Below are 21,621 nucleotides of genomic sequence, written 5' to 3'. Positions count from 1 at the left end.
CTTTTTAAGGTCTGATTTGAATACTTTTTTAAAAACCCACAATTGGCACATAATTAGCAGCACAAATGAAAAAAATAAATAATAAAATCCATGCTGTCAGGTTATTAGTTTTAGGTATTTTGCCTTTTTTGGCCTGATGGTAAATCCACCTCTGCCACAAACGAATGGAAGGCTGACATCCTGATCTGGATCAGATCCTGTTTGACCTTTGACCCGCCTGGTGTTTAGTTGCGGATGAGTTTGGAAGGAACGATGACTGGAGCCTGTCTTGTCATGTTTGAGAAGCAGTGGGAATTTCTCGGGCCCTAATGAACACTGATTGATTGGGAGTGATTGTTTTATTTAAGTTTAGAGATAATGCGATTCTTCAAGGTGACTTTGGATGGAAGATGAAGGCGCGCTCGGCTAATTGAAGGCTCCTCGCTGTGGGCTTCTAAATGCAACCCCCGAGAGATGCTTCCTAGGATTAAATCTTCTAAAACAAGTCTCTTTATTTATCTTGTAAAGGAGAGGGAGGGGGAGAAAAAAACCCCTACATGTTTACATTTTTCTGCTGTGTGAGCCCACGGATAACGCGTAGTTCTCTGCGTTTTTTGAGTCAAATAAACAAGACATTTACAGGAAACAGTCCCTGATGAGAGTACCTGGTTTCTGCTGTCAAAGGTTGGGCTGTCCTTGTGTTTGTTCTGGCACAGCTGTCTGCACCTCCTCACCCTCATCTCTCAGCGTCCTCCCGCTTCCACGAGTCACAAAATGAGGACAAAATGAAAATAATGATGCTGGATGCGCCTAACAGCATCACCAATCATGCCGTGATACATCACCTCCGTCCAATATACTTTAATTTGCTGCTGGACAAATGACAAAACATCGCAAATGTACATTAAGAAGAAAGTTTAATGAAAGTGACACAGCAGTTAACATAATTCACGGCGAAGTTAAGAGGCATGAAGTACACTTTGAGCTGGGCTGCCCTTATTTACCTACACTAATAACGTGCCCTCATCTCCATTTTAAAAAATGACCGTCCGTGGCGAAGACAGAGAGCCTGCCGGCTGCTTGTGTCGCACCGTCCGGGGACCACCTTCGACTGATGAAGTTTTAAATTAAGTCTTCATAATTAAAAAGGTTCTCTGTGGCAGCTTTGTCCCGCGGTGAGCGTGAACGACAGCGCTGCGGACATGGTCAGGCATAAATCAGAGTCGCTGGAGGTCAGCGCGACCACGGCGAGAGTAGCACCTCCGTGATAGATGCCCCCCCTGCTAAGAATGGCTTAAATGAAGCAGAAAGATGTGTGCTGAAGATAATGACTGTTATTATGGGAGTGTGGGCAGAGCCGGGCTGGGAGTTGCACTTTATGTCAATGAGCTCAGAGAATTAGAAAAAGACCTGAAAAATATTGGGCTCCTTGGTGCAGAAAGTACACGTAGTACAAAGGTTTATTAGGGCCGCTCACAAAAGAGAAATACAGAGAAGGAAAAGCCAACTTTGAGCTCAATATCTGTAAAACTGATTGGGTTATAGCAATGTTTGTGTTTGCTAACGTTAATCAGCTGTGGCAGCCATATTGGAATGGACTGAACCCAACAGATAATCAGTTGCAGAGCTATATTTAATAATTACTTTATGAAAGTTTCATTAAAATCTGCCAAGTGGTTCATGAGATATTTTGCTAACAAACAAACAGGGTTGAGTCCAACAGTTAATGATAAAGTTTTAGGAATGAGTAGCACTCAGAGTATGTGTTATGAATGACTCTCAGCTACAACCACCCCAAATGTTAGCCTAATATCTGTCAAATCGTCCAAGTTATAGCCATTTTTGTGTTTTCTTAGGTGAGTTGGCTTTATGGCCATTTTAATCTGGGTTGGCTTCAAAGGTTAATATTTGTAATTGATAATGTTGATTAGCTGTGGCAGCCATATTGAATTGGATTGACTCTAAAAGTTGATCAGTTAAAGATGTACATACAAGTAAAATAAAAGAGGGCCTAAAATGGAGCCCTGAGGGACACCATAGTGTGATGAGACTGCTGCTGAGGATGATGGTTGGAGAAAGTAGTTTAAATTAAACTAATATCAACGTGTGTGGGAAGAGATGTTGCTAAAATGACCAGGAGGGGGGAAAGTAAAACAAAAATAGGATTGGGCCTAAAACGGAGCCCCGAGGTACCCCTGAGGTTAGCAGGATCAGATATAATCTGCTGAAATTTCAGTTTCAAAGGCAGGTAATTACTGTGGCTCTAATGGACTTGGTGGTTCTGAGAGTAAATAGTTGAGACCAAGTTTTGTTCATTATTTTAGTGGCTTCTTGTTAAAAGAAACGGTAGGTGACGCTGAGCTCAGCCAGGAGATGAAAGTTGTCGCGGTTGTTTCAGCTCTGTGTTCTCACATTAGCTCAGACAGGAGAAATCCTCATCCTCCAGTGCTGTCAGCTCCCTCTCAACTGCGTTTTATCACCGAAAAGAGACACTTCCGTCGTATCTCGGCTGTTCTCCGTCTGCCGCCGGTGACCCGGGAATGTCAGCTCGCACGGCTCTTTGATGTGACAGCCCTGCGAGCGCGCCCTCGTGCACACGCTCCCAGACAGATGCACGGTGGGCGCACAAACACTTTACCCTCACCATCTGTCAAAGGTGCAGCAGGAAAAGCTCCTTTTTCCAAAAAATTTGTTGAGTTTTTTGATTTTTTTAAATTTTTTTATGATTCTTCTGGTCTCTGTTTATTGGTGATGCAGGAGAGATATCCCTGCTCCCTCAGACATTTGTTGCAACTGATCCTGGAGGTATGAAGACATATTCAGGGGGTTCAGAGAGTATTTCCACATTGGATTCAAGGGATCAAACAGAGCCTGTAAAATACTAGAATAAGTTTCAGATATATCGTCCTGGATGCTTACAAGTGACCAGTGAAAGTGTGAAAGATTTCCCCTCGCAGTCATGTCCACATGAATAAAGCAGAAAGTGCTTAGCTCACCAAATGTATTTATGATGTTTCAGCGACTGGTGCGCCTTTCCGTCTCCATTTGTCAAAAGAAATGTAAAAATTGGTTGGGCATTTTTTTTTATTTTTTAAACTTCCGACGACAGATGAACACTTAGCAGAATTTATAGCCTCCTCGGTCCTGACAGCCGTAATGACTTATGCAAATCGAAGGTTAAGTGCTGAGATGAGGCCGTTCTGTAAGAAACGGAGATGTGCCGCAGAACGGGTGGAAAGTGGATGGGTGGGGGGAGAAAAAAAAAAGGGGGAGACGGAGGGATAAAGTGCGAGCACTTGACATTTGTCACTGTTTGATGCGTGGGAGAAGCTGAACTCTAGTAATACAGTATGTCATGCTCTGGAGATGCTTTCAAATGCACATGATAAAAATATTTGGAAAAGGAAGCAGGTTTGTCATACATCACACGGAGCAAAAATTAATATAAAAACTGTCACTTTGTTTTTAATCGCAGGGATATTTTCAGATAGAAAGACAATAAAAGTATTGATAAATACTAGTTAAAACTGCTAGTTGAGGCCTGAGATGGAGGTTTGGATTCTTTTAAAATTTCTCTGAGCATTGCACAGTCTGACCTTGGGGTAAATTTGCAGGGATGTTCACTCCTGGAAAGATTGGCAGCTGTCTTAAATGATTTCTACTTGTGAATAAAGTTCCTCACTGTAAAATAATGGACTTCAAACAGGGTGGGGTTACGGACGGTGTTGGCGGCCCTGTTGACACATTTGTTTTTAACATACAAATGACATTATGTTCACATTAGGTTAAGTCACACAGAGCAGAAATGCTTTTCTCTTTGTGTAATTTCTAAACTCTGAAGCACAGAAAAAGTTTCGACTGACTATCTGAAATAATGAGAAAGTCCATTCTGTCACGACTTATTCTTTTAATCAGCCATCGCTGCACAGACCACTGTTGTTTCTCTATTTAAACAAACAAAAAAAAATTTTCATGAACCAAGTCATTTTAAAGTGTCATGGCAACAAGAAAGAAAATGTCAAAATATAGAATAACAGCGTGCCACAAAACAAGCAGCAATCTTCTATAAATTAGTACGAACGCTAATCTTCAATGTCTGAAATCAGACAGGGCAAAGTAAGATTGCAACAACAGAGAAATGACTCAAACCTGAGAGCAGAATGCAGATCTCCTGTGAGCAGTAACAGGTTGTTTCAGAGAATTTACATCCATAAATGCAGCATGAACCTTGAGTTGAAGGTAAAAATTCAGAAGACTTACATAAAGCAGCAACACGGCTTCAGCTTTCACAAAGCAAAAGGAATATTTACAAACCATTATGGCTCAGAATTACAGAGCAAAGTCATTCAGTAAAGCTTTAGTACCGTAAGACTCTACTTTCTTTTTCTCATGACTGTAATTGACATTTCCATAAATGTATAATTGTACAAAGAGGTCAAAAAGTTGTCTGAATATTTCTTGTTTACAAAAGGGAATAAGCTTCCTGTGCTTATTGCCGATTCTCTTGCCAGAACACAGCGGCTGTCCTAATCTCACCCAATGCCTGATAAGCAGCCGAGGCTCATCTGAGAGTGGCTCATCAGCGGCAGATTAATGTCCAGCTGAACTCTCTGCTCTACGCTGAGAAAGTGATGAACAAAGGGAGGTAGAGACAACCAGAGTGGCATCGTACGATTGGAAAAAAAACCCAGGAAACTGAGAGGGGGAAGCTTTTGTTGAGAATGAAGCAGTGATTGAGACAAGGTAGGTGTGCAACGGGTGAAATGTGAGCGAACCGTGACCCTTAATTTATTCCTGCGTCTCTGTGCAGTGGGAGGTGATGTAGGTTGAGGTACAACATCACCTGACCCTTCAGCACATTTGTCTCCTGGAGAAACAGAGCCGGAGCTGCCTCGCGCACAGTTTTGAACAAAAACAACAAAAATATACTCCAAGCTGCCTGCACAGCCGACAGATTGAATAGATTCCGAAACACTTAAAAACTTCAGAAAGATCATAATGTTGAAGAAACAGCGACATGTGGTCCCCAAGGAAAAAAAAAGACCTTTGAAAAAGTGTTTTAAAACAAGCAGCTGTTTGTGTGATAAATTACCTTCCTACAAATTAACAGCACATGTGCACGAAATGGGACAGCTGGGATTTTACTCAGTAATTACTGTTTTATTGAAAAATCTATAAGCTCAAAAACACAGTTTTAAAGGTTCAAACATAAAGTGTTTGAATCACATGCCAGAGTTTTACACTAAGATCATCTTGTGTTGAAAAATGAGGCAGTCGTTTTAGTTAAACTCGGAAACAACATTATGAACAATACTGCAAGATGTCACGCTCAGGGTATCTGATGAGGATGACTCTCAGCTACAAGCACGTCAAATTTAAGCTCAATATCTGTAAAACTGACTGAATTATATTCAACACATGTGGGGTCAACACTGTTCAAGATGGCTGCCACTTCTAATCCACCTTAGTCAACACAATTTGACGGCTCCTGAGCTAAAATTTAGATTGGTAGTAGCTGAGAGTTGTTCACTAACAAACAAGTCACATGAATTGTCACAAGCGTTTGACCACCTATAACTCTGTCATTTCACAACATAATTTTAGGATTTTAGCCTAAACGTTTGGGATGAAAGGTGGTGGTCGAAGTGCATTCTTTCAAGGAATGTTAGGTTTTCATTTCCACCTTGTTCTTAACAAAATTGATCTGAAATATCTAAATAAAAACATCAAGCAAGCAGTTTGTTTTTCCTCACAGATTCTTTTAAAACAGTTATATTTACTTTAGTTAGCCCTACAACAGCAGTGGACTAAAAATGGTACCAAGTCATTGCCATTATCTTTTTATATATCTATTTTATTTTTGTTGCAGTTCTTTGTCTTGTGAGTCACAGCTTATTTGCTTTTTTTTTTCTCCAAAAGATATTTTAATTCATGCGTCATTTATTCTGCATTCATCTGCAGAAAGAATAAAGTTTCTCTGAGCTAATAGGAAGATTGTGCGTCATCACAAAAAGCACAGACGCCAGTCTGAGCTGAATAAATGACGTAAAGATGTACGGTATGATGCATACCTGATCTCAGGCAGCCTTCAGTGAAGATGGCGAACATTAATGCAGCTTAAAACTTTATATTTCAGTCAGTTTCCACTAAATTCTGGTCTGTGGTTCATGAGATATAATCCTAACAGACAGACGGGTTTAACACAAATATATATATGACACAATGTAGCCTTTGAAGTATGTAAAAGGGAAAACTCTCAGCTACTACCGCTCCAAATTCCAGCTCAATATCTGTAAAACTGACAGAGTTGGAGCCATTTTTGTGTTAGGATTGATTAGCTGTGGCAGCCATGTTGAATTGGCGTGACTCCAGAAGTTAATGAGTTGTAGGTGTTCATCCAATGATTACTTTCTGAGAGTTTCATTAAAATCTGTCCACTTTGTAATGAGATTCTTTTTTGGCTAATAGACAAGCAGACAAACAGAATAACAAACGTGTTTCTGCCACAACAGAACATTTAATACGAGAAAGCAATATTTCTGAGCAACTAACATTTTCTTTTAGCAGCCACAGTGACCCTGCACTAACTTAACACTTGTTTCGTGGATTTTCCCACCTGTCGGGGCGCCGTGTTTATCAGCCATCTTGCGACACGGTGCTGGCTCGCTCCTCCTGTCCAATCCAGTGTTTTTATATCCTGCTTATTTATCCCTCAGTCGCCCTGATTCCTCTCCCACCTGCTCGTCAATTACAGTTAATTATGATCACCTGCGTTACCAGGTGTAAATCAGAGTCTGATTGGACGGCCCGAATTAAAATTAGCTGTGGGCTTTGACGGAGCCAAGGTCACGGCTCCAGTCCTGTTCCTGCTTCTCATCACTGTACCGAATATCAAAACTAATAAATTGAAAGGGCTGCCAAGAATTCCCACTGTCCGCTATAAAAAAAAGTAATCACAATAATGAAAAGTCATCTGCTGTATGAGTGTGCGATATATTTCCCTCGAGAGTTAAACCACATGCTTATGTATGCATGTTTGCCTGCCATTAACACACACACACACACACACACACACATATGCAAGGAGACAACTGCTGAAGCTCAAATTTTGCTGTTTATCTGCAGACTGACGGTGGTTGAGCGATAAATCACCAGCTCTCTGACAGATATCACAGGGTTTCATGCATGCTCATGAACTCATCGTGAGAAGGGGAGCGACTGAATGAGACGTTCGAGTGCAGCAAATGTTCCCTGGAAACCTCAGAGGAGGCTGGAGTCGAGAAGTGGGAAAAGTGGAAAAAGACAGATCTCCAGCGAAACTGGGAACGCCTAAAAGGTTTAGTTTGACGTTAGACAACCAATACCAACCAACCCAGTTCAAGATGGCTGACAAGGCTAATCGACCTTAGCCAAAAGGAAAAACTTTAGCAGATAACGAGGTAAAGGTTGGCGTGGTAGTAGCCGAGAGTTTTCCTCATCCTTCACAATGAGACAAAGTGTAGCTCAAACTTTTGAGTCAGTCACAGTTTTATTGTTTTATTAATCCGATTGTCTTCCAGTGTACCAGAGTTGTCACACCAGTATTGTTATGCAAATATTTGAATAATGATTTTAAAGATTTATGAAACTTCCTGCCCTCCAGGAGTCGTTGTATGAAAACACAAAGCTCTGCACCTGAAAACGGCATGAGCCGAAGACAAAGAACAGGCTGTATCAAGGTCTTAGCTGTGTCTTTTTCACAGTTTTAATCAGAGATTATCTGCTCCTTGGTGTTCACACGAGGAGCCCTCAAGTCTGTTGCTATTTTAGTATTACAATATATTTTAATAATTTAAAATCTTATAATGCAAACAGGAAAAAAAAAATCATTGAAAAATCAATTTTCTGTCCTCAGAATCTTCTGGCTGAAGGAAAAATCGTCATAATCAAGACTTGCTGAAATCTCATGCTTCCTACTGTGTTTATTTGGGGCCCCTCTACTAAAATTAAAGGTCTAGCATCTATTGAAGGAATGCATATCACCCGCTGCCTTCCATGGCAGAGGTTTAAGGTCATCTTTAGTGAGAAATGACAAAGTTGTAGCCATTTTGGTCAAATTTTGAAAATAATGTTATGCATGATCCCACACGATTAGAGTATATGTAGTGAATGACTCTCAGCTTCTACCACACCAGAGTTTAGCTCAAGATCTGCAGAAATGACTTGAGTTTTAGCAATTTTAGTGTCAGCTAAGCTCAATTACATGTGGTGGCCATCTTGAATTGGGTTAAATCCAAACACGAATTAGTTGTAGATGTTTCATCAAAATCTGTCCTCTGGTTCATGAGATGTTTTGCTAACACCACAATTAAAAACACAAACACATACAAAAACAGTATTTATTCATCTATTAATCAAATAGTATTTAATCCATAAGCTTCGCACCACTTGCAACATCGTCACGGTGCCAATATTCCCTCGTTTTACGGCTCTTTATTGAGCAGAAACTTGCAAAAATCACAAACCATGCATCTCTTCAGAAGTGATTTTTCTATAGGCGCTCGGTGCTTTGCCAAATCGTTCATCCATTTCAGAGCAAAATCTTTAGGTTTTATCAAAGAGAAGAAAAAGAAAAAAAACACCTTGAAAGTTTATGTTAAAAATATTCAGCGAGGGAAAATTGCTCCAGCTGACTCTGCGTGGCAGCAGCCAGCAGCACGTCTCATTTGTTGATTTGACTTACATGCACCTGGAGGTTTGATCCGACTTCTCTCCTTCCTGCTGCTGACAAACATCCCACTTTCATCCAGGTTTGTCATTTTCAGACTTTGACGCAGTTTGCATGAAAGGAAGAGAGCGCCGGCAACACAGACAACTGTCTAAATTGAAACATTCAGATATATAACTTCTTAACTCTGGCAGTCGGTCATGTGGCAAAGATGTGAGCTGGAAAAGAGAAATTACTGGGTTTTTTTCATGTGTTTGTGTGTCTGTAGCAAAATAACTCATGAACCAGAGAACATATTTTAATGAAATTCTCAGAAAGTAATCACTGGACCTAAAAACTGTTCAACTTTTGAAGTTGACCCAATAAAAGATGGGCACCACAGCTAAGCAAACTTAGCAAACACAAAAATAGCTGTAAGTCAGACAGTTCTACTGATACCGAGCTCAAATCTGGTGTGGTAGTAGCTGAGAATCATCCTCAACACATACTTTGAGAGACGGTGAGATCGTACATAACCTCATTTACAAAGTTTCACAAAACATCTTTAACTCTGTCCAGTTTTTGGCAGTTGATGGTTTTAATAATTTTAATCCTGAGTGTGGTGTTCATGGATGGGACGCAGTCGAGGAGAGGAGTGTGTCTGGTTTGGGAACCTCAGGGTCTAATCTCTGCTTTTTGTGGATGATGTGGTTCTGTTGGCATCTTCAGGCCATGACCTTCAGCGTGCACTGGGATGGTTCACAGCCGAGTGTCAGCTCCTCTAAGTCCGAGGCCGTAGTTCTCAACCAGAAACGGGTGGAATGATCCCTCCAGGTCAGGGGTGAGTCTCTGCCTCACATGGAGGAGTTCAAGTATCTGGGAGTCTTCTTCACAAGTGATGGCAGGATGGAGCAGGAAATGGATTGATGGATCGGGGCCTCATCCTCAGTAATGATGGCGTTGCTTCAGTTGGTCGTGGTGAAGAAAGAGTTGAGTCGAAAGGCAAAACTCTCGATTTAATGGTCCATCTACGTTCCAATCCTCACCTGTTGTCTTGAGGTTTGGATCATGACATTTGGGAGCGCCTTGGGATCTCCCAGGAGGAGCTGGAGAGAGTCGCTGGAGAGAGGGAGGTCTGAGTTTCTCTCCTGCCTCTGCAACCTGACTACAGATAAGTGGTAGAAGATGGATGGATGATTTGGCAGCATGATGGATTAGTGGTTAGCACTGTTGCATCACAGCAAGGTCTTGGGTTCAAGCCCTGGGTTGGACCTAGGGTCTTTCTGTGTGGAGTTTGCATGTTCTCCTCGTGTTTTTGCGTGGATTTTTTCCCCACCGTCTAAAACCATGCATGTTAGGCTGCCTTCAGGCACAGGCCTCCCTTGAAAAAGAGATCTGTGACCTCAATGCCTGGTTAAATAAAGGTTAATAAAATAAATATATAACCCTCGTATAAAAGGTGGTATGCAATATTCATGAAATGTTAGGTTTTTAATTATATATTTCACTGAGAAAAACAGACTGAAAGCAGATAAATACAAAGTAAATTTAAACAAATTGTGAGTCAAATACAGGAGGCTTAGACAGCCTGACTGGACTGCTGTTTATGACAATACCTTATGTCTTTTTTTTGTCGAAAATCCTCATCTTTTATTTACAGCTAAATATGATTTATAAATAAGCTTTGTGAGCTTGTTTAGAGCATTGCTTTAGGTGGATATTGACTATAAAGATTTTGGGTTCTTGCTGGCTGAACAGCCTCTTACGGAGGTTAAACCTTCACGCTTAAAGACATTAGCCCCGCACAGATCCTGTTCAGCTAATACCTGCAGGTATTATCGGACTGTCTCACCTCCGCTGATCTATAAGACTTCACCCCACTGAACTAAAATGTTATTACAGTTAATTGAACGTTTCTTTCCTTTTCATAGACAGTATAATCAAAGGTACAAGAGTAACTTGATTTGTGAGTTAACTGTTTGTTCTACATGAACAAATTAAACCTTTAGATTTCTTTATGCTGTTGCTGTAAAATAGCGAAAGGTGGTCAACACCGTTAAATAAAAAATAAAAGAATTAAGATTATATAATGGGACATCCAAGAAGACCTGATGCATATGTTGCCTAAAACAAGACTATAACAACTCTAAAATGTAAAAGATGTCCCTAGTATTTATTCAAATGAAAAATGGGTAATCATGCAATTGCCTTTGTCTTTGTTTGTTTGTCTGTTAGCAAAACATTTCATTACCAAAACACTCAGAAAGTAATTACTGGAAGTACATCTACAACTCAATAACTTTTGAAGCCAACCCAATTTAAAATAACCACCACAGCTAATTAGCCGTAGCCAAAACAAATATGGTGATACTTTAGACAATTTTACCAATACTGAGGTAAAGTTTAGTGAGGTAGTAGCTGAGAGTCATCCACAACACATACTCAGAGTGTGACATCTTGCAATAACGCATAAAACTGCACAGTTATTTTCAAGGTTTTACCAAAATGGATACACCTCTCAGCATAAAATGATCTTAGTTTAAAGCTCTGAAATCATCTTCCATCCGACACACATTAATGTGTTCAACGAGGACACATTGAGAGGTATTCTGGAGGAATTTAGTTAGGGAGACTCAACCTTGTGGCGGTCCTGAGACGGATAATAACTGGGGCCAGAGATGGAGACAGGCCAACTAATGAGGCAAGCCACTAATTAGCCACCAGAGTCGCCGGCCTTTCAACTTCCACATAAAATGTGTGGGCGTGTGTGATGGAAACAGAGGAGGAGGCAAGGAGACTTTTCATACTCGTTACTGAAGTTCTACCCCTAAAGGATAGGATAGGTCGGATCCTCTAAAGTGGGGTTTTTGTGGAAAGATTTTGAACAATGAATATCTTAACTGTTGTAGATTGCTCTTGAAAGACCTCAGTTTGAATACATATGGCTACTTTACGTTGTAGATTGTAGCTGTTTAAAAAAAAAAAAAAATCCAATCTCTAAAACCTCATAGTGATTCATATGAGCGCCTAAAAACTTCCCAGTGTGGTCAGTTTTGCATGACGAAGTTTTTCTGCTTGTTTGTGATCACAGATAGCAAAAGCAGCTGTTTTCAGCACCAAGGTCAAAGCAATCTACTTTGACCTTGGTCCTGCTCAGACTAGCCATTAGCTTATCAGTTTGGTCAGAAATACCTTTATTTCTCCAAACTGAGGCTGTTCAAAGACCTCTCTACAACAGGTAAGATATTATTTGTTTATACGTTTTCTATAGAACCCTACTTTAAAAGAGCTGACATATCATCCTTTATTTATAAGACAGCTTTAGAAAAATCGCAGCCAGCTTTTGGTATTGATTATACAACATTATAGCATTTTTACCAGAGAGTCTCTTTCATTCAGAACCAATGTTTGTGTTATTTACTTGCCTGTAAATGGGTGGACCCGACTAAATGTGTTGACACGACTGGCTCCATCACAGAGGATTTATTTTAGAGATAATATTTACAGCCAAAATAGGTATTGGGGAAAAGTAAAACTGGGCTGCAGCTCTCATGTCTGATATGTGCCAGGGAGCAGATCAGCCCTTCCTGTGTGAGATTCATCCTGTCAGGTGGTTAGGATCAGTGACACATGCAGTCACCCTCCAGTGGGGAATAAAGGTATTCTCTGGGGAGCCTTTCAGACCCACGAAGCGTTTCCTCCTCAAGCTGTTGTCCGAGTCGACAGTTCTATACTGCTCACTGTACCAGGCAGCCAGGAGGCTCAGCGATCTCTGTGATCGCCTGGTTTCTTCTTGGTTTGGGTAAAATTTAGGCAGTCTGAACTTAAACTGAAAGAGCAAATGGAGCTCTTTCAGATAAGGAATAGATATCTATCAGCTGCTAGATTTGAGGGGGCTGCTGTATGTAATGGTGCAGAAGCACAAATAAAAGTGTGGAAAAATATGGATTCTACCCCCCCTAAACAGCTTATCTGGAGGGTTGAAGGGGTGATAATACTCACAGTAATTGCTACTGAACAGAACACTGGGCATGTGCCATTACAATTTGCTGCTCTTGTCTTCAAGAGAGTATATTCACCTGCATAAAACATCTGTTGAGCCAATATCTAATGTTTGCCATTACATCTGTTTATTTAGTTCCAACCTCTTCTGTGGTTTTATGGTAAATAAAAATAGCCGTATCATCTGCATACCATAAAATATCAGATTTTCTACACATAGATCATTAAGACAAACTAAAAAAGAATGAGGCCCAATACAAAACCCTGTGGGACACCACATCTGATAAGTGTACCAAAATAATCTAAGTTATGATTTCCAATTAACAAAATGGTGAGTCCTGATTGCTTCAAAGACTCCACAAAAACACATTTTCAGTCTAGAATCTGATTCTAGGGCCATTAAAGAAAACCTGTAAGGGATGCTAGGTGAAATGTTTAGATTTGAAGATGCTTTTTGGCTCCATCGTCAGCTTCAATAATTGAACAATAAATTCTGCATTAAAGAAAAATATAAAGTCCATATCAAACTGTGTCTCAAAGCTGATGTTGAACTCGAAGATTATCTGTCAGCAAGATCATTTCTTTTATTTTGCAAGCATTTTATTTATATTATTTTAAATAAACACTCTTGAGAGTATTGTATAAAATATGACTTAAAGGTAAATATAAAGGCAATAAATCATGATCTTGACATTTTTACGCTGGGGGGCTCTAAAATCTAGTGTTCTTGATCAAAATAATTCGGTGCCATCCTTTCTCCAGATTTTTAAAAAATCCTTCCTCTGCCGACTTTGCACCTTGCTGCACGAGTTTTTTTTTTTTTTTACCTTACATGTGAAAACTTTTGGGACTGTCTGGTTCAAACTCCTCAGGCACAGATTGATGGGAACAGATTTGCAGCACTTCTACCTTTGCATCTGCTCCCAGCACTTGATGTGGCTGTAAAATGAGTCCTGTGTGTGTGTGTGTGTGTGTGTGTGTGTGTGATACAGAATACTAAACACATGAAAAGGTCAGTCAATATCTAATGGCTTTGTTAACTCAGTCTTCATTTGAATCTTAAATATTTAAAACTGCCATTAAAAATTCAAATGCAGGAAATCACAGGGTGGCATCAGGAAAGAGCTCATTAAGCTTTTCATAATAAATGACATCTTTTTTTTTGTCTGCAACACACACTTAACATGGATACTCACTCCTCCTGGAGCCCTCACCTTGTCTCTGGTGTGTGAAATGTAAAACAAAGGAAATGAAACAATTTTTTATCATATCACCAGAACGGAAGATAGGAAATCCTGCAGCGGTAACTCAGCCATTGTCTGCGCTCAACAAGAAAATGTGATAATCTATTTATTTGATGAAATTTAGGTCATAAAAAGATTCACTATTCTCCTTATCTCTCACTCTAGAGGAAGAATTTGTCTCAATAGCGGCAGTCCTGGGACTTTTTTCTTTTTCCTCTCATGTTCCCAAAGATGATGGATCCACTTCATTTTCAAAGTGAGTGGCCCTCTGTTTTCCAGCCGAAGCAAAATGCAGCCGCTGATACAGTCCTGCCACGAGCGCAAACCAGGAACTCAGATAAAACACGCCGATTCATGCGCCGAAGAGCAAACTTTGTCGAGCTGGATTAACACTCACAAGCACCCGAGCAGGAAAGCAATTACTTGTGTTAACACTGATATCCACTGTAACATCCCTCGACGGCTGATTTCCTTTGTGTGTGTGTGTGTTTGTGTGTGTGTGTGTACAAGAATGGGAGGAGATAAAGAACTTCTTTTCCTTCTAGTCTAACATGGAGTGCATATATTCCATAGAGGTTTGAGCAAAAGTAAAGACAAACAAACAGTAATGAGGTGACTCTGCAGATGAGTGTATGTGTGAGAAAGAAGGCAATTTGCACCTCTTCAGCACTATAGCATTTCATTTTAAACCTGACTGCATTGAAGCTAAATACCATGAAAAGCTAGGAATAGCCTTTCAATTAAAGGAAAGCACAGGCGAAACACTGAATACTGCTGCAGACTAACTGGTAATTGAGGTTTGGTGGTTTCATTCTATTGTATTTTATGGCTTTTGCACCTAAAAGTTGGACTGCGGTCTTCAAAAGCGTAACTTTTAAAACAAAATCCTCACTGAGTGAAAAGTTGTGGGGCTGCAATGAAAGCGTTCACATGACAGCAGTATCTACATTTGTGTTGGGCGAGTGTATTTATAGTTACTGCCTTTACATATCGAAGACGTGCCTGCCGAAGCTGCCTGACGCGAGTTTTTTCAAACTTTTTCGGGGGGAAAAAGTGCCTCGCTGCGCTCACTTTTTGTTCTCGTTTCCTTTTCAGTTCAGTTGCTCAGATGTTGCCGATCTGTAGGAAAGTCACCCCTACCTGCAAACCCCACCCTCAAACACGCTCTTTCCTGAATCCACACACACACACACACACACACACACACACACACACACACACACACCTTATCACGCTCTCTAATACTGTATGAATGCACGTCGCCTTGACCTTGGCAGGCAGACTGGCAGGAAGCTCATGGTAGCAGGTTTATTTCTGATAAAGTCTAGGACAGAGAGTGAAAAGGAACATTTGGAAAGGCATAAAGTTGAAATATGATAGAAACAGATGCAACTAGAGAAAAGTAGTGAAACATGAAGAAATTTAAAGGCCCAGCATACCTTGAAGGAATGCATATCGCCCGCCAGAGTTTCAAACTTAGATCATCTGATGTTGAGAAATGCTGCAGTTATAGCAGTTTTGGTCAAATCTTGGAAAACAAAATCTATGTGTGATCTGTTAACACTCAGAGCACGTGTTAGGAATGACCCTCAGTCACTACCACACCAATTCTTAGCTTAATATTATTAAAACTGACTGAGTTAAAGCCATGTTTGTGTTCCGTAAGATTGATCAGCTGTGGCCACCATCTTGAATCAGATCAACTCCAGAAGTTAATCCATTTTAGACGTACATTTAATGATTACTTTCAGAGAGTCTCTTTAAGATCAGCTTACTAGTTCATGAATTATTTTGCTAAAAGACAAATGAACACACACACATGTAAATACTCACTTTGCCTTTCCGTGGAAGGTGATTCTGAGCAAATAGGGGAAAGCAAAGGGAAAAACCATGAGAAGTTTGCCAGAGAGGTATGTATGTGCTTTGTATATACCACATCTGTCACATGTTTGTGGTGAATCTAAAGGCATATAGGCTGCTGCAGGGCATCATGAGCAGCCTTCCTCAGAGGAGAATGAGGTGACTGTGGTCACTGGTCGAGTAGCCGATGTAGAACTGCAGGACCAGAGAGCCATTAAACACTACAAAGCCTCTTAATCAGCCCGTGCCTTGAGGGGACAGAACGTACAACCTGGATCCCCTCTGAATCCCCCGTCACTGCAACACAAACACACACACACACACATATCCGTGCCCGTGGACTCGTCCAAAAGCTAATTTCTATGAAAGGCCAGTGAGCTGACTGAAGGTTAGAGCTGAGAAAACAGAAAGCTGGGGAGGACGGTGCTTTTTGTTGCCCTCCTCAGGGCGAGCTGACATTTACAAGATATTACTTAAACGAGTCATTAAGTTTGTTTTGAATAAATATGCTGAAAGGTTTCCTAACACGGAGGTTTGACACCACATACAACCCGAACAGAGTAGCTGCTGCTTTCACTTGATTGCTTACTCCTTTTGATTACTTCTTGTTATGACTGACAGCAAAGTGATAGTTCAGATCTTTTGAAATGGGGTTCTGTGGAAAGGTTATGAATCATTAATACCTTGCCTGTCGTAGATGGATCTTTGAATGACGTCAGTTTGTAGAATTTCACATAATATTATCATTACTTAAAGACATAGGTGCTAACCTGCTAAATCTTGTAGCTTGTCGCAAACGTTTGTTTCAAAACAGCGTTAAAAAGACAGACAGGTGTTCTCTGGTAGACAAGTCATGACTGGTTGTGTTATCTGCTGGATACAATGTACAACCAACTTATGTATTTTCATTGTTTAAATCATTTGTGCCTATTGTACACAACTTATTGATGACTTAAAACAACAGGTCCAGTCAGAGAGAGGGGAAATAAAATCATAGAAGCAGTTAGATGAAATATTTTGTGGTTTTGACTTTTTAACAGCATGATGCATCTTGAATTTGGTCACTGGCCCTCGCCTAGTTACTTGCCACCAGCTCAATTAGCTGCAGCTAGCTGGCATTTTTAGTGCAGGCGGAGAAACGTGTAATGAAGAGGTGTCCAATCCTGGTCCTGGAGGGCCACCATCCTGCATGTTTTACTTGTTTCTCTGCTCCAACACACCTGATTTGAATCAATGTGTGATGAACAAGCTTCTGCAGAACATGAAGAGGTAATTTAACCACTGAATCAGGTGTGTTGGAGCAGGGAAACAAGGAAAACATGCAGGATAGTGGCTTTTGAGGACCAGGATTGGAGACCCCTGTTTTAGATGTTTCTCTGCACTTCAGCAGGTCTTCAAGTTCTGCAGAAGCCTGTTAATCACTCATTTATTCAAATCAGGTGTGTCAAAGCAGGGAAACACTCAAAACATACAGGAAATTGGCCCTCCAGGACCAGGATTGGACACCACTATGCAAAATTAACACAGATTTCTAGGCTTAAAAAATGTTAAATAATAATGTTTGAATAAACCTCTATGAAACTTTTGAGAATGGAGTTGATTTAAGCATCAAACTGGTTGATTTAAGCAGAAATACTCAGTAAAGGTTATGAATAAATAACAGTTCAGCATCAAATATCTTCCCTCAAATTACAAAGCAACAAGTAATATGAGGAGTTATGACTGACGTCTTGTTTTTGTGGCTCAGAAATGTTATTTAGAAAATATCTGCAAAAGATTTTTGTTCTGGCACCTGAGCTGTTCATTCAGTCTCTATTTATTTATTTCACTTTTGTGTCTTTGCTTTTGTAAATGGCAAATTCTTCTTCACTTTGTGTATTTCTTTTTAAATTTCTTCTTTTTTATTTCTATTAATCCTCCAAAAATGTTTTTTAATGTTTCTTGTTCTTCTTTTTAAAATGTAGGTTGCTATTCTGCTGTCTTTTTCCTAACTTTAGTTTGGTTTGTTTCTTTCTTGACTTTTGTTGCAGTATATTTTTGAATAAGCAAGTCGAGAAGCACTTTGGATTCCTCTGCACATATATTTTCTGCGCTCCACAATCGATTGTCCTTATCATCACAAAAAGGCTGAAAAGATATAATTTAAAGGGGAAAAAAAAGTTCTGCGTAGCCATTTTCATCTGAAATCCAATAAAGTTTCAAAAAAATATTGATTGCTGTTAACTTTTAAATAGTTCCTGTTTGGCACATTGATAAAATGTTGAAGTTTAGTCATTTTCAAGGTTCTCTAAAAAGTTTGTATTTTTTACAGACAGCTTTAACAAAAACTACATTTAATACTTTGAAAAACTTAGTGTGAATGCACACAAATCCTCCTGACCAGTGCCTCTATAGGAGGGAGATTCATTAATACCCTCACCGAACAAAAGACTCTGACAAAAATCACGTTGTATGAACTTTACAGTCACCCAAAAAAAAAAAAAACTCAAAGAAATCCTTTTCTTTCAGAACAGCAGAGCCCATTTGTGTTCTCTTCAGATATTCGCAGAGCTGTATTGATCGCTCGGAGCTGGAAAAATGTCCTGCTTCTCCTACATTTATTCATGTCTGCGCCTGGAAATCTTGCTTTAATATTGACAAGTTCGGTTGAAGGCAGATGGCGGACATGTCGGAGCTCCAGCAGTGGCTCTGGCTGACTTCAGAGCGGTGTTCCTTTAATTGAGATATTAGTGGAGGAAATATCTGCTCACATGCCTCCAAAACTGAGATCAGACAGGGAAAAAGTAAATCATCAGAAGGAATTAGAGTCCTGCTTGTTGAGGAGTCCTGGAGGAAAACCTCCTTCCTTCGCTTTGGCTGAAAACAACCTTTACTATATGTCAGACATGATTAGATGAGGATGTACTTCCTGTTCTGGTCCCATTATTTCCTAATGATGAATCCCTACTAATGGCAAGTCTCTCCTGAGGTGCTCTGTGGTGTTCACAATAGGCTTCTTGTTAATTGGCCTTTTGACAAAGATGCCCACCCACCAGTGGCCAACTGGGGTTTGATAAATGAGGTGCTCGCATCCCTCGCACTCCCTCCATGTTTTATGTTGTGAGAGTTGAGTGAAGTGGGCGTTTGTTTTCTGTAGCACTCTCGACCGCTCGCAAGGACCACAAGATTTACAACGCTTGTTTACCCGTGTATATGAGTGCGCTCTGTACACTCCCGCTTACCTTTGCGTTTCTGAGCCCGTTTGGTAGCATATTAATCTTACGTGGTCAGATGTAAACACCAAAGCGGGATATTACTCCTCCCTTCCGTTCGTTTGCAGAATATCTCCGCGTTGTATACCATCAGTGGTAAATGTCAGGCGCTTTTTTTAAGGCTTAGCATTTAGCTCCTTCATTCGGCAATCACACAACAAGCCCATAACAAAAAGGGCAAAGATAAAAGCATCTTCATCAGCTGTAGGCTGTGGTGAACCAGAATGCAACGGAGCCTGGACTGCAAATCTGAGACTTTATACCTGCCAAAATACCCAGGCTCAGCTCAAATCAAACCCACACTGAGGTCTTGCTGCTTTCTATGATGAAAACTCAAGGTTTTTTTTTAAAAAAAAAGGTTTAGGCAGTTTTGTGTATTGCAATCGGTGATTAAACTGTAATATAAACTGGCACCATGTGGGTCTTGGGACAGCAGATCAGATTTTCACCATTGCAAAGTGGCTAAGGGGGTCATGGACATTTGACTGTCCAGTCCACATGTGAAGGCTTACGACCGTGTTCCCCAAGGCGTTTTGTGGGAGATGCTGGAGGAGGACAGGATGTAGGGGTTGCTTTGCTTTCTGGGCACATCCCACTGGAAGGTGACCCAGAGCCAGAATTTGCTGGAGGAACACCTTTGGATCTCACAGGAGGAGATGGAGATGTCTGGGTTTCCCTCCTGGACCTGTTGCCTCTGCGACCAACCTCAGATAAGCAAAAATTAATAGATACAACAATGAGATTCCGAATTAAATTCTTATCACAACTTTCCCTCTTATCACTGACGGCGCTGAGCGGTTTAAAGAGGTCTGATTGGCAAATAACACCTTTTCCACATCCTTCATCTTTAATTAATAAACATATTCAGAAATTCAGAGAATAATTTCACGTCTTCTTTCTCTTATTGCAGCTCCTCGCGTGAAATTTATCTCAAGGTTTTGCTCATACGAGCATTCTGTCCAATAAATGAGCAAACTAATTACAGCATTAAAATTTTGTGGCTGTCTCTGGTAACCTCTAGGGGGCACCGAACTACCAAATTAACCTCAGGTCAACATAATTTATGAGATGATTTGCACAGACTCCAGTAGATACCCTCTCGTCATTTCAAAGCACAGCTCAGCAAGGTTGTAGTGTTTAATATTTTCCGTTACGCAACAACAGAAAAAGCTCCTCCATCCTTGGTGGGCGTCCTTGCAGAGTGAGTAAATATTGGCTTAAAATGTTTGCCTTTACAACTTTAAGAAACTTTGAGAAGTATCACGGAGCAGGTCAATTAGGATGCCAGACATTTCCCTTCAGATTTCACGTTGGCCCTCTTTAAAATGCTCCCTCTCTGTTTTTGCCTCATGAGGTTGTTTTCTTCATTGTTTCCTCCTCTCCTCCTGCCTGTCTCCTTCGCTTTGCTTTTAATTCCTTCTTGTACTCCACTTTTCTCTGTACACCGTGTTTATTTCCTCGCTCGTGCTGCGTCTAAGCCTTTTAATGGATTAATCTAAGTGCTCTCCCGGTGCTTCGCAGCAGCTTGTTGTTCTTTATTGTAGCCGAGGCTTGGCCTAAAGGTGATGCAGTTTCTTCTCTTGTCCCGCAGTGGGGAAACGACTGATGTCCTTGATGTGATGGCCCAGTCGCACTCAAGATTCATTAGCAAGCAGATGTGAAGTGTCACTGCATATCACAGCATCAGGCACTGGTGGATAACTTTTTGCCAAGGCGTGAATAATGTATCAAATTTTGTTTACAGGCTAAGACATTATGTAGTCGGCACCAGTCCTCTCCTATCTGCTGCTGCACAAACTCAAGAGCCACCATCTTGCCTGAGGACAAAAAAAAAAGACTCCAGCTGTTTTCTATCACCTTGCACTCAAGACTTCAGGTGTGTAACTTTGCATGGAGACACTGCCCTCGGAAAAACTCTCGGAGTTTTGCCGCATCGAACCTGTAAGATAATATCTCGAAGGACAAAAATCAACAGAACAGGAGGTGCATGTCCTTTTCTTTCCATTTAAATCCTGTTTGGGTAGGAAAACTGATTAGAGTGTCCTTATGTGAAAAGGCCAAATCAGATCATGTTTGCCGCTCCCAGTTTGATTAGAGATTAATTGGAAAAGGAACTAACCCCGAAGGGAGTAAGGGAGGAAATAACAAGGGTTACAAAGCTTCTCCCTCACATCTTTCTTTGCCTCTGTTTATTGTTTTATTTGGTTTGAATACAGAACTTGCTCTCATCAAAAAGCAGACTGCATCAGTAGTCATTAATGGTGTCTATATATAAGCACTGAAACACCCTTAATATAACTGAGAGAGTTTCTTTTCATTCTTCCATTTCCATCCTAACTATTAGTTCACTGCTATTAAAACCTGTAGCTCAGTCAGGAGTGACTTTTGGTTGTGATAAGATGAAGTTGGCAAAAAAATGTGCAAAAAACAGTGAGAAATTGTTGTTTTTGCCAAGATGTCACTGTAGAAACATAACTGAAAGTTTAAATGCTTCACAGACAATTGAGCTTTGTTTAGCTGAATCAACATTTTGAGATTATTTCCATTTTTTACACAATAAATGATTTTTTTAAATAGATTTTTTAAATGTAATGTCAGA

Source organism: Kryptolebias marmoratus, linkage group LG21 (genome assembly GCF_001649575.2).
Source record: "Kryptolebias marmoratus isolate JLee-2015 linkage group LG21, ASM164957v2, whole genome shotgun sequence".
Taxonomy (NCBI): Eukaryota; Metazoa; Chordata; class Actinopteri; order Cyprinodontiformes; family Rivulidae; genus Kryptolebias; species Kryptolebias marmoratus.
Note: the sequence above shows the minus strand (reverse complement) of the source record.